Raw genomic sequence first — 12,680 nt, forward strand, 5'->3', positions numbered from 1 at the left:
TTAGATGCTTGCTTTCTCTTGACTTAAGTACTCATTATGACCATCCATTGTTTCTCTAAGATCCTTGAGCATCCTAAAGACATTATTTTAAACTCTGCATTTAGTAGTTCGGTTACTTCCATTTTATTTAGTTCTTTTTCTGAGGATTTCTGTTGTTGATGCGTTTGGGTTGCATTTCTCTGTCTGCTCATTTTGTGTGTGTGTGTTAAGTAGCACTGTTTGACTTTGAAATTTTTTTGCTTTCTTCATGAGGAAGATGGGCTCAGTGGTACTGACATTCAGGCCACCTGATTTCCTTCTAAGAAGCTCTTAGAACGCTTCTTGAGGGTAGTATTTTTTCCTTCTGTTGTATGTGAGTATTGAATGCAGTTGGTCCTTTCATGGGTGTGGTTATCCCTTCAGTCTGGCTGATTCTAAGTTTCAATTTTTATCATGTGTATTAGACAGCGTGCAGTGTCTGTCCTGCTGGGAGTATTTATTCTTCACAGTGTCATTTGCTTTCTGGACTCCTCCTTTCAGTGTGCTGCTTGTGTAACTTTCTGAGTCTTGGGTTGGTGCTGTCTGCAATCAATAAGAGTTGTGTTGGTTCTAGATCTTCTTGTGTTGGTGCCAGCTGTTGTTTGTAACTAGCTGTGGGCCATGTGTCTGCAGCTACAACTCTGTTTGCTGTTTGTGTCTGCTTTTTCTGTGCCTGGGTCGTGTGGAAGGGATCAACCTGTGTATAAGGATCAGCTTCCTCCTGCTTAGAGATGAAAGCAGCTCTTTAAATGCCTCAAGCTCTGTAAGATTTACCTCAACTTTTCAGCTACTCCACTTTCTCTCTTTTTTTTTTTTTTGTATTTTTCTGAAGCTGGAAACGGGGAGAGACAGTCAGACAGACTCCTGCATACGCCCGACTGGGATCCACCCGGCACGCCCACCAGGGGCGATGCTCTGCCCACCAGGGGGTGATGCTCTGCCCCTCTGGGGTATTGCTCTGCCACGACCAGAGCCACTCTAGTGCCTGGGGCAGAGGCCAAGAAGCCATCTCCAGCACCCAGGCCATCTTTGCTCCAATGGAGCCTTGGCTGCGGGAGGGGAAGAGAGAGACAGAGAGGAAGGAGGGGAGGTGGAGAAGCAAATGGGCGCTTCTCCTATGTGCCCTGGCCGGGAATCGAACCCGGGTCCCCCACACGCCAGGCCGACGCTCTACCACTGAGCCAACCGGCCAGGGCCTCCACTTTCTCTTGAAGGTGGCTGCTCTTCTTACAGAGTCTTTGTAAAGACTGTAGTTTTGGCTCAGACTGGCCTCACATAATCAACCCCTCTACAGGTTGCAAGCTTGGTGGGTTAGGGCAGCTGAGGTTGGGAATACAATCTTAGTGGGGCCATCTACTTCAGGAGTCTCTTGATCAGGAACTCTCTATGGGGAAAGTGGCTCCTACTCAAGAATCTAATCCCTCAGCCACTGCTGGATGCTCAAATTTTATTTCTCCCCAACAAGGTGAACAGCAGGTTCAGTTTGAGTGGGGCCAACAGTTTTCTCTGCAGAAGTTTTTACAGCTGGTGAGACCCTGGTCTCAGGGAATAAGACTTAGAAAGTCTTCTTCTGGGACTTACTGTGCCCCCCCAAGAATGTGGCTAAGCCCCTCAACCAGACCTACTTTAAATGTCCATGCTCCAAGTCTCTCTCCCTTTCCCCCTGGAATCTAGCCCTGTGGGGCAGCATATTCAGCACCCAGGCTGCCTGAATGTGAAGCTTCACCCTATCCAATGCACATGAGCTGCTTTGCCATTGCTGATCACTGAGAGTGGAACTCACCTCAGCTGGGCCAGTTGTGAGAGACTTTCCTTAGAATACCCCTATAGCAAGGGTTGTTATGTCCTAAACCAATGCTTTCCACAGCTGGCCACTGGATATGCCAGCCCTCAATTTCCCTGGAGGGAACCTGGTGCAGACCAGTGGGAGACACTGCCTGTGACTGGCCCTCAGCAACCTTTTCTGAGCTACAGGCAATCCAGTGTTTGTGGCTGCCTCTACTGGGCCCAGGTGCACCTGGAAATACCAAGCTGCACACCTAAGCTAGCTTTTACCCACACTCGTCCTGGGGCAAGTTCTGCTTAAAAGGCCAAGGTTTTCTGTGTTCTGCCTCCTGCTGCCTCTGTCTGTTGGCTGCTTGTTGGGCTTGGCCACTGAAAAAACCTCTGGTAAAGTCTAGCACCTGGTCAGTTCCAGGATTATGAAGAGTGATGAGTGTGGCTCAGGCCCAGGTGTCAGTCTTTCTAGACTTTTTTACAGACCTCAGGAAGGTGTGTGCCCCAGGAGTCTGGTTTGTGTGGACTCTGAGACCCAAAGATGGGGTCTTCTCACAGTCCAGGCAGTTTCTACTGAGTCTCCCATGAGACAGAAGCATCAGTCATAGACTTGGAAGCATATGAGGAAAAGTTCCAGACTTTACCCCAGAAAACAGAGTCAGTGACGGACCCCCTGATTCTTATTTTGCTCCTTAGAATGGCTTTGTCTCTATGGTTAGGCAAGAGAGACTAATGAGGACTAAGCAGCTGCTTTTCCCCAGTCTGATGCCACTCAGAAGGGTCTGTTCCACCCAAGAAAGATGGCAACTGCAGTATTGGAGGATTACTAAGCACAGGGGCTTCTGTGGCCATCTCCCATGGTGTCTCTCCCTGGGCCTCCAACTTTATACTCTTCACATGCAACTCTAGTCCTCTCAGCTCTCTCTCCACTGGAGCCCCAGTTAATGGCTGTGAATGAGATTTTCTGTACTGGCCCTTTAAGACAAAGCCAGCATATCTGAGAGCTTCAGTCTCTTTCTTGCAGACAGAAATCTAGGCTCTTTTTATCACCAAATGCTGTGTGAATGCCTCTTTGAGGCTCTGGGACTCTAGGCTGGGGTTCTGGTCTTGGAACTTAGGACCCACATGTCTTAGGGCAAATCTCCCTGTATTGATAGACCCTCCCTCTGGACCTTTAGCTTCAGCCACTGCTTGCTACTGAAAGCAGGGCAACCCTTTTTACATCTCCACCCTTCCTGTCAGTCTCGGTGTGGTTTCTTCTGTGATCCTTGTTTATAAGCTCTTCTTCATTTAGTCCAAAGTTGGTTTTGCAAGATGATTTTTCTTAAATTAAGTTGTAATCCAATTTTGTCCTGGGAGGTGGCAGTTGGAATGTCTGCCTACTCTGTCACCATCTTGGAATTCATCAATTGAGATTTTTAATGTAACACTGCACCAAGGGTGTAAAATATGAAAAATATGATGCTTAGGGAAAAAGGAAGTTGCTTGCCTCAAAACAACAGATATTTCTAGCCATATCATATACTAAATAGAGTATTCATAATAACTTAATTTGGCCCTTTATTCTATCAAAAATAAGGTTGGAGTTTTTATTGTAGTAGGAAATTAGAGTACAGGGAGTCCTCAGGTTAAAAATCACTTTCGTTCCTATGACAGTGATGTAACCCGAATTTTCGTGTGTTGAAACACACCCTACCCTAAGTCACTTACCTATTCTAATATAGTTTTAAAATCACAATCCAAAACATGAAAACACAACTAAGCTACACAAAAAGGAAAGGATATAAATGTACTGTACTGTAAACTCTACTGTAGTAACAGAAAGAAATGACAAAAAAATGAGTGTAAAAAAGAATTCCTTAACTTTATTACTGTGCTTGCCTTGCACATTGGAATGGGCATTTGAAGGTGGGAGAGTGTGATATATTGGGAAGAGGAAGCTGGAGAGGCAGGAGAACCTGCAGAAGGTGCTGGAGATACTGGGTCAAGTGAATCAGCATTGCCTAAGGAACATGCAGGAGGTGCTGGAGATTATTCTACCTGTACTACAGGTGTTTCATCTCGAGAAACAGCTGATGTAGAGGGTACAGGATCTGTTGCAGGCCCTTATACCTTCTTAAAGATTTTTTCCAGACTAGTCTGAAAGGTTGATGACTTCTTCTCTTCCAAAACCTGCCTATAGCATTACAAGGCATCCACAACAGCTCTGTAGACCTTACTGAATCTGTCATCACTGGGTCCTCATCCTGAAATTTTGCCAACTCATCCTCTAACAGAGTAAAACCTTCTGCCAAACCTCTAGTAGTAAATCTCTTGGGTTCTGGGGTTTCTATCTCTTCCTATTCAATCAGCTGCTTCTCCCGCTGACTGTGGTCTTCAGCAGACAGCTCCTCTCCATGTGATGCCAGTAGCTCTATAACACCCATCACAATGGCTTTCCTCTTCTTTGAAGCACTACCATCTGAAGACTGTGACTTTCATTGAAGAGCCATGATAAGGGTCAATAAGGTTGCCAAAAAAAGCAACAAAAATGGAGCACTTACACTTTTAATAGTCCCAAATTGTGTAGGTAAGCATACTGGGGGATGCAAACTCCCTCATACATATGATGCATTGCTGTATATTGTTTCGCTGCATGCAACCAAACTAGTTCACCCCATATTATCCTTAAGTATGAAGCTACTGGCATAACAGAAACACTCATGTCTCAGTTTTTTTTTTTTTTATGGGAGTGAGTGTCATAAACTTGAAATGTCATATGTCAAGACTATCATAACCCCAGGACCCCCTGTATTCTGTCAAAACTTTTGGTCATACATGTTAGTTCCTGGTGATCACCACTTTTATTCTTTTTATCCATAGTTCTTTCTTTGTAATTAGTTCTAAAGTCCTGACTAATATTAAATTGAGATCACATTTTATAAGTTCTTTAATTTCCCTTTATTCTTTTGAAACTAAGGACTATATTTTTCAGCTTCCTTTTTAATAGACTATATTTTTTAGAGCAGTTTTGTATTTACAGAAAAATTGAACAGAAGACACATAGAATTTTTATATACCACCTGCACCTGCACATGTATAGCCTCCCCCACTATCAACATCCTCCACCAGAGTGGTGTGTGCTATAATCAATGACACAGAATTATTCCCCAAAGTTTATAGTTTACATCAAGATTCTCTCTTTGTGTTGTGCATTTTATGGGTTTGGACAAATATATAAGGACATGTAACTACAATTATAACATCATAGAGAATAGTTTCACTGCCATAAAAATCTTCTGTGCTCCACCTCTTCACCCTTCCCTGCCCCCACAACACCTGGAAACTACTGATCGTTTTTATTTTTTCTATAATTTTGCCTTTTCTAGAATGTTATAAAGTCAGAATTTTACAGTACATAGCATTTTTAGATATGCTTCTTTCACTTCATAATAAGCATTTAAAGTTCTTCCTTTTTTTGTATGTGTGGTTTGATAGTACATTTCTTTTTAATTCTAATAATATTTAATTGTCTGTATGTACCACAGTTTATTTATCCACTCATCACTGTAAGACACCTTGATTGTTTCCAAGTTTTGGAAATGCTAAATAAAGATGTTTTAAACATTCGTGTGTAGATTTTGTGGAAATACATTTTAAACTCATTTGGATAAGTACCAAGGGGTGATTGCTGGATTGAAAAGTAAGAGTAGGTTTAGTTTTTAAGAAACTGACAAACTGTCTTTCCAAATGTCTGCACTATTTTTGCATTCCCATTAGCAATGAGAGGTCCTGTTGCTCCTCATTCTTGTTGGATTTTCATCATTCTAATAGGTATGTCGTAGTATCTCTTTTTTTTAATATCAAATTCCTTGTGATGTGTGATGTTGAGCATCTTTTCATATACTTATTTATGATCTATATATACTATCTTCTTTGCTTAGGTGTCCCTTCAGAACCTTTACTCATTTTTTAAAAATGTGGTAAGGACATATAACCTGAGATATACCCTTGTAACAAAACTTTAAATGTATTTCTAACTATAAGAAATATTTCTAACTATAAGCACTGTGTTGTACAGCAGGTTTCTGGAACTTACTAATTCTACATATCTGAAACTTTATGCTTATTAAACAATAACTCTCTTTTCCCTTTCTCTTGACCCCTGACTACCACCATTATACTCTTTGTTTTTATGAGTTTCACTATTTTGTATTCCACATTATAAGTGGAATCATGCAGTATTGGCCCTTATGTGACTAGCTTATTTCACTCAGCATAATGTCCTCCAAATTTACCCATGTTGTTGCATATGACAGGATTTCTTTCTATTTAAGGCTAAATACTATTCCAGTATATGTATATACCACATTTTATTTGTCCATTAATCTATTAATGAACATTATGTTGTTATTATGTCTTGACTATTGTGAACCTTAATGCAATGAAGATGCAAGTATAGATAAATCACTGAGATTCTGATTTTTGTTCTTTTGGATAAATACCCACAGTGGAATTGCTGAATTATATAGTAGTTCAATTTTAATTTTTTGAGGAACCTTCATATATTTTCCATAGCAGCTGCTCCATTATATGTTCTCACTAGCAGTATTTCAATTCAATACAAGTATTTCAATTCTCTATATTGTTGTTTGATTTTTTTTAAGTGAGAGGCAGGGAGGCAGCGAAACAGACTCCCGCATGCACCCCAACTGGGATCCATCTGGCAAGCCCCCTATGGGGCAATGCTCTGCCCATCTGGGGCCGCTGCTCTGTTGCTCAACAACAGAGTTATTTTAGTGCTTGAGGCGAGGCCATGGATCCATCCTCAATGCCCAGGGCCAACTTGCCTGAACCCATTTGAGACATGGCTGCAGGAAGAGAAGAGAGAGAGAGAGGAAGAGAGAGAGAGGATGGAGAAGCAGATAGTCACTCCTGTGTGCTCTGACCAGGAATTGAACCCAGGACTTCCACATGTCGGGCTGATGCTCTACTGCTGAGCCAACTGGCTAGGGTCTTCTATATCTTAATTAACACTTGTTATTTATATATTTATTTATTTAGTGTATAAGAGAGATTATATAGAAGAGTGAAAGACATGGACAGATAAATAAGAAGGGAGAGAGATGTGAAGCATCAGTTCTTCATTGTGGCACCTTAGTTGTTCATTGATTGCTTTCTCATACATGCTTTGACTAGGGGGTTCGAGCTGAGCCTGTGACCTCTTGCTCAAACCAGTGACCTTGGGCTTCAAGCCAACAACCTTTGGGCTCAAGAGCCAGCGATCATGGGGTTATGTCTATGATCCCATGCTCAAGCTGGCTACCCCACACTCAAGCTGGTGAGCCTGTGCTAAAGCTGGATGAGCCCATGCTCAAGCCAGTGATGTCAGGGTTTCAAACGTGGGTCCTCAGCATCCCAAGCTGATACTCTATCCCCTGCACAACTGCTTCATCAGGCAACAATTGTTAAATTATTTTTATAATAGCCATCCTAACAGGTATGAGGTGATATTGTGGTTTAACTTTGCATTTCTTTGATGATTATTGATATCATGTACCTTTTAGACTCCCTCTCTCATATTCTATTTTTTCAAAGATCACCAAGAATAATCTTATCCATAACTTTTCTCAGTATGAATATTATTAATATAATTCATCTGATCAGAAGACTTTATTCTTTTGAGTGAACTACATACTTTTTTCTCTTTCATCACTTGTATGGGGCTTAAAGTCTTGCTTTCTAAAGTTTTAATAAGTCCATTGTAAAACTCAGTATCCTTGACAAAGTAGAGGGGGGGTATGGTATCTGAGAAATTCTTCTATCTTTTTAAATTAGGCATTAACATAATATATGGCACAATTATTTTCCCCACATGAATCAGCATATGTGAGTGGTGTTCAGAGGATAAATCTTGGTAATATATCTTGTTAATGAAAATCAGAAGACCTGAATTTTAATTCCACTCACATTTGCTATTAATATTTTTGGCAACTTGCTTACCCTACATGAACCTTAGTGTCAAATGAGTTGGGGCAAATGATACCTAAGTTATTTTACAGATTCTGTAATTCTAAGGGCTTATTAGAATATGAAATTTCTATAGTCATAGATGCTCACCACTTTTATGTTATCCATTGTTCTTTATAGGCATCTTAGGCTTATTTTGTGTTCTTCCTACTTTTTCTTTTATCCTGTACATTTCTAGCTGTGTTTTAGCCAATTTCATATCAGTGATTATAGATGATAATTGAATCATAGATTTGTATAGTTGCACCTCTCACCACACATTCACAGTGAGAAACACCAACAAATTGCAGAGTCATTTACAAAGGTATCATAAAGTTACCAACAAAATCAAGTTAAGAATAAATACTTATCAATAAAAATACTGATGTAAAGTTTGGAAATATCTAATTGCCTTATTTGTAGACATAGACTTTTAGAATGTTAAATGTTGCAGGTGAAAAATTGATGTTCTGGAAGGTGAAGACAAACTTTTCTACGTTATTCTGGTTTCCAGAAGAAAAGATCTCTCCTCACTCTCCTGTTCCCTCATCTACTAATTTTGGCTACTTACCTGACTGATGAATTTAGGAATGTGAACTGAGCCTCTTCCTCCTTATGTCCCCCTGGTTGTCAGCAGACAACAGAGAATCATGCAATCTCATCTAGTCCTTTGTTCCTTAAGTTTTATAGAAACAGGCTTTCACATAAAACAACCTGAGGTTATACAGTCTTGTGTACAAATGGATAAGTAAGTCTGACTAATTATTTGGTGCAATATTAAGAAAACCACATTCTCCAAATTAGCTTTATCAGCAATAAAGTTGAGGTTTTTATTTCCATATGCATAATTTTTCTATCTTTCAGTTGGTTCCAAACCCAAGCAAAGGAGGAAGAGTTATATTGTGGTTCCCTAAAACCCTTTTAATCAGAAAATAGAATTTCTACAAACCTAAAAAACACATATAACCTCTGTGGATTCCATTGTGTAACTAGGGAGTTATTGTCAATTTTCCTCGCCAAGACTTTGTGGATCTCCTGATTTTTTTATTACTCCCATTAACAGACTGAAATGGTTACTGAGTAACTATTTGGTACTGGACACTCCAGTATTGTTGGAAAACTCCCACCACAAAGACAACACACAAATCTCGTCTGTATGGAAATCATTAGACTTGTGCTTGGTTATGCAGTCACCATCGACATAAACCACTAAGCTTTTTTATTTTTTAATTTTGAAATTAAATTTAATGAGCTGACAATGATCAACAAGACCACATAGGTTTCTGGCCCTGGCTGGTTGGCTCAGTGGAGAGTGTCAGCCTGGCATATGGATATCCTGGGTTTGATTCCTGGTCAGGGTACACAGAAGTGACCATCTGCTTCTTCACCCCTCCTCCTACTCCTTCTCTCTCTCTCTCTCTCTCTCTTTTTCTCCTCCTCCTTGCAGCCATGGCTCAGTTGATTCATGAACATCAGCCTGGGCACTGAGGATGGCTTTCTCGAGCCTCTGCCCCAGGTGCTAATAATAACTACATTGTGAGCATGGCCCCAGGTGGGCAGAACATTGACCCCAGACGGGGGTTGCCAAGTGGATCCTGATTGAGGAGCATGTGGGAATCTGTCTATCTTCCCTCCTCTCACTTGGAAAAGAAGAAAAAAAGAAGAGTACATAGATTTCAGGTGAAGATCTCTATACCATTTGAAATGTTGATTGCATGGCATGCGCATCACTTAAAGTCAAATAATTTTCCGTCAATGTATACTTGTCCCACTTTACTCCCCTCCCTTCACCACTTCTTCCAGGTAACCACTTAACTTTTATCTATGTCTATGTGTATCAGTTTTATATCCCTATTATGTGGGATATATATTTGATCCTCTTTACTTCCCTCCTCCCTTTCCCCCTTTCCCTGGTTACTACTTAACTTTTATCTATGACCATGAGTATCAGTTTTATATCCCACCTATGTGTGAAATCATGTAGTTCTTAACATTTTTTTATTTACTTATTTCACGCAGTATAATATTCTCAAGGTCTATCCGTATTGTCATAAATGACAATATGTCATCATTTCTCATGGCTGAGTAGTATTCCATTGTTATATGTACCATATCTTCTCTATTCAATTCTCTGTCAAGGGATGCTTTGGTTATTTTCATCTCTCAGCCACCATGAATAATGCTGAGATGAACATGAGAGTGCATGTGTCTTCACATATCAATGTTTTTGAATTTTTTGAATAGATAACCAGTAGAGGGATTGTTGGGTCATAAGGTAGTTCTAATCTTAATTTTTGAGGAACCACCATATTTTCTTGCATAATGGCTGTACCAGTTTACATTTCTACCAGCAGTAAATGAGGGTTTCTTTTTCTCCACAGCCTCTGCCTTGTTGATGTCAGCTTTTTAAATAAGCAAAAAATGCCTGACCTGTGGTGGTGCAGTGGATAAAGCATCGACCTGGAAATGCTGAGGTTGCCGGTTTGAAACCCTGGGCTTGCCTGGTCAAGGCACATATGGGAGTTGATGCTTCCTGCTCCTCCCCCCTGTCTCTCTCTTCTCTCTCCCCTCTCTCTCTCCTCTCTAAAATGTATAAATAAAATAAAAATTAAATAAATAAATAAATAAATAAATAAGCAAAAAATATCTTCAGGGGTACATCAGCACCATCATATTGAATGACATGGTCTAGATTAAGATGTGACGATCTTACTTCAAGGCTTGTTGTAAAAAGAGACTTATCTAACTATAGCTTTTTCTCTCCTTACTTTTATTATCTGTGCTCTGATTTTAGGGGAAAACCATTCTATCCTTAACTTCCTAAAATACAGCTAGGAGATATTCTTATAATCTTATTTCAGGAAAAAAAATCTTTGATAACTGTTGTAAAATGACTCTAATATCTGTCAGAAGGGACAGGAAAAGCCATGTTGGGTAAGATGCTGACCTGTCTACTTGTGATTCCATTATGTTAATCTATATAGTAACTAATTCTAATGCCCTATTTTTTCTGGCTGGAGAAATCTCTTAGAAAATACTTAGCAAATTAATAGTCTGTCCTTTTGCCAGAGCTTCCAAATCAGCCCTTTCATCTGAAACAAAAAACGGACTAAAAGTGAGAAAGAAGAAATAACTATAGTGTTAAAAACTGAAAAGACTTATTTTTGGCTGGTGTTTAAAATACTTTATTGGAGTACAGGAAATAAATAGGAAATTGCTATGTCTTACAAACTGTGAGAGCCAAGTCAGTCAAGACTAAATTTTACTTAATTGTGGATGAGAAACTTGTAATCTATAATCTCACTTATTGCTATGTGTTTTAGTATCCTTTTTTTCTTAGCAATGCTAAGAAAAATTGTTTGTATTTTTAACTGAAATGAAAGTAGAATGAGTTCTTCAGCACTCTAATAAATACTGAGAAAAGATTGATTCATTCCATAAATATCCTCTTTATGTCAGGCACATATAAGGCACTGGAGTTTTTATTATGAGAAAAGACAGTAATTAAATAATCACATAATAGTAGTTTATACTAGAATTTATAAAGAAATAGTTCATAATATTATGAGAACTTATACATTTGTTTTTGTCTGAGATAGACAATCAGGAAAGAATATCTTTGAATAGGATTATTTACACTGAAAGCTAAAAGATAAGTAAATATGAAGTAAACAAATGATTAGCAGAAGAGAAAGAGCAAAAATATAGACATTTTAAAAATATTATATATTATTTAGAAAATTAACTTTCCTTTTATTTCTTTAATATATTTTATTTAGAAATTTCAAGTTAATGGGGTGGCATTGATCTATATGAGCACATAGGTTTCAAGTAAACATTTCTATAGCACTTGATCTGTTGACTACATTGTATACCCATCACCCAAAGTAAAATCATTTTCTATCACTGTATATTTGTCCTTATGTACTCCCTTCACTATACCCCACCCCGTATATCTCCTTCCCACTGGTAATCACTTCACTTATGAGTCTCAGTTTTATATCCCATCTATATGTGAAATCATATAGTTCTTAAATTTTTCTGATTTACTTATTTCACGTAGTATAATGTACATCTATGTTGTCCTAATGGCAATAGGTCATCATTTATTATGGCTGAGCAGTATTCCATTGCATCTTTGTACCACTTCTTCTTTATCCAATCTTCTATCTGAGGACACTTTGGTGTTTTCATGTCTTGGCCTCTGTGAATAATGCTGAGATGAACGTGGGGGAGTATGTGTCTTTACATACCAATATATTTGACTTTTGGGGAGTAGATACCCAGGAGATAAATTGCTGGTTCATATGGCTGTTTCATTCTTAATTTTCTGAGGAACCACCATACTTTCTTTCATAATGATTGTACTAGTTTGCATTCCTACTAGCATTGCATGAGGGTTTCTTTTTCTTCACAACCTAGTCAACATTTGTTATTGCCTGTTTTATTGATAATAACCAAACAGATGTGAGGTGGTATATCATTGTAGTTTTGATTTGCATTGCTCTAATAGTAAAGATTAGCATTTTTTTTTTTTTTGGTATTTTTCTGAAGCTGGAAACTGGGAGGCAGTAAGACAGACTCCCACATGCGCCCGACCGGGATCCACCCAGCACGCCCACCAGGGGGCGATGCTCTGCCCATCCAGGACATTGCTCTGTCGCTACCAGAGCCACTTTAGCACCTGGGGCAGAGGCCAAGCAGCCATCCCCAGCGCCCGGACCATTTTTTGCTCCAATGGAACCTCAGCTGCGGGAGAGGAAGAGAGAGACAGAGAGGAAGGAGAGGGGGAGGGGTGGAGAAGCAGATGGGCGCCTCTCCTGTGTGCCCTGGCCAGGAATCGAACCCAGGACTCCTGCACGCCAGGCCGATGTTCTACCACTGAGCCAACCGGCCAG

At 39.7% G+C, this 12,680-nt stretch overlaps 1 protein-coding gene across 1 annotated transcript in view; it reads left to right on the plus strand.

Moving 5' to 3' along the window:
- The window catches only part of SPRY3 (sprouty RTK signaling antagonist 3), a 195,619-nt gene that overhangs the window by 25,876 nt on the left and 157,063 nt on the right, over window positions 1-12,680 (plus strand). The gene's annotated exons all lie outside the window — the stretch shown is intronic.

The sequence above is a fragment of the Saccopteryx leptura genome, chromosome X (assembly GCF_036850995.1).
Source record: "Saccopteryx leptura isolate mSacLep1 chromosome X, mSacLep1_pri_phased_curated, whole genome shotgun sequence".
NCBI classification, from domain to species: domain Eukaryota; kingdom Metazoa; phylum Chordata; class Mammalia; order Chiroptera; family Emballonuridae; genus Saccopteryx; species Saccopteryx leptura.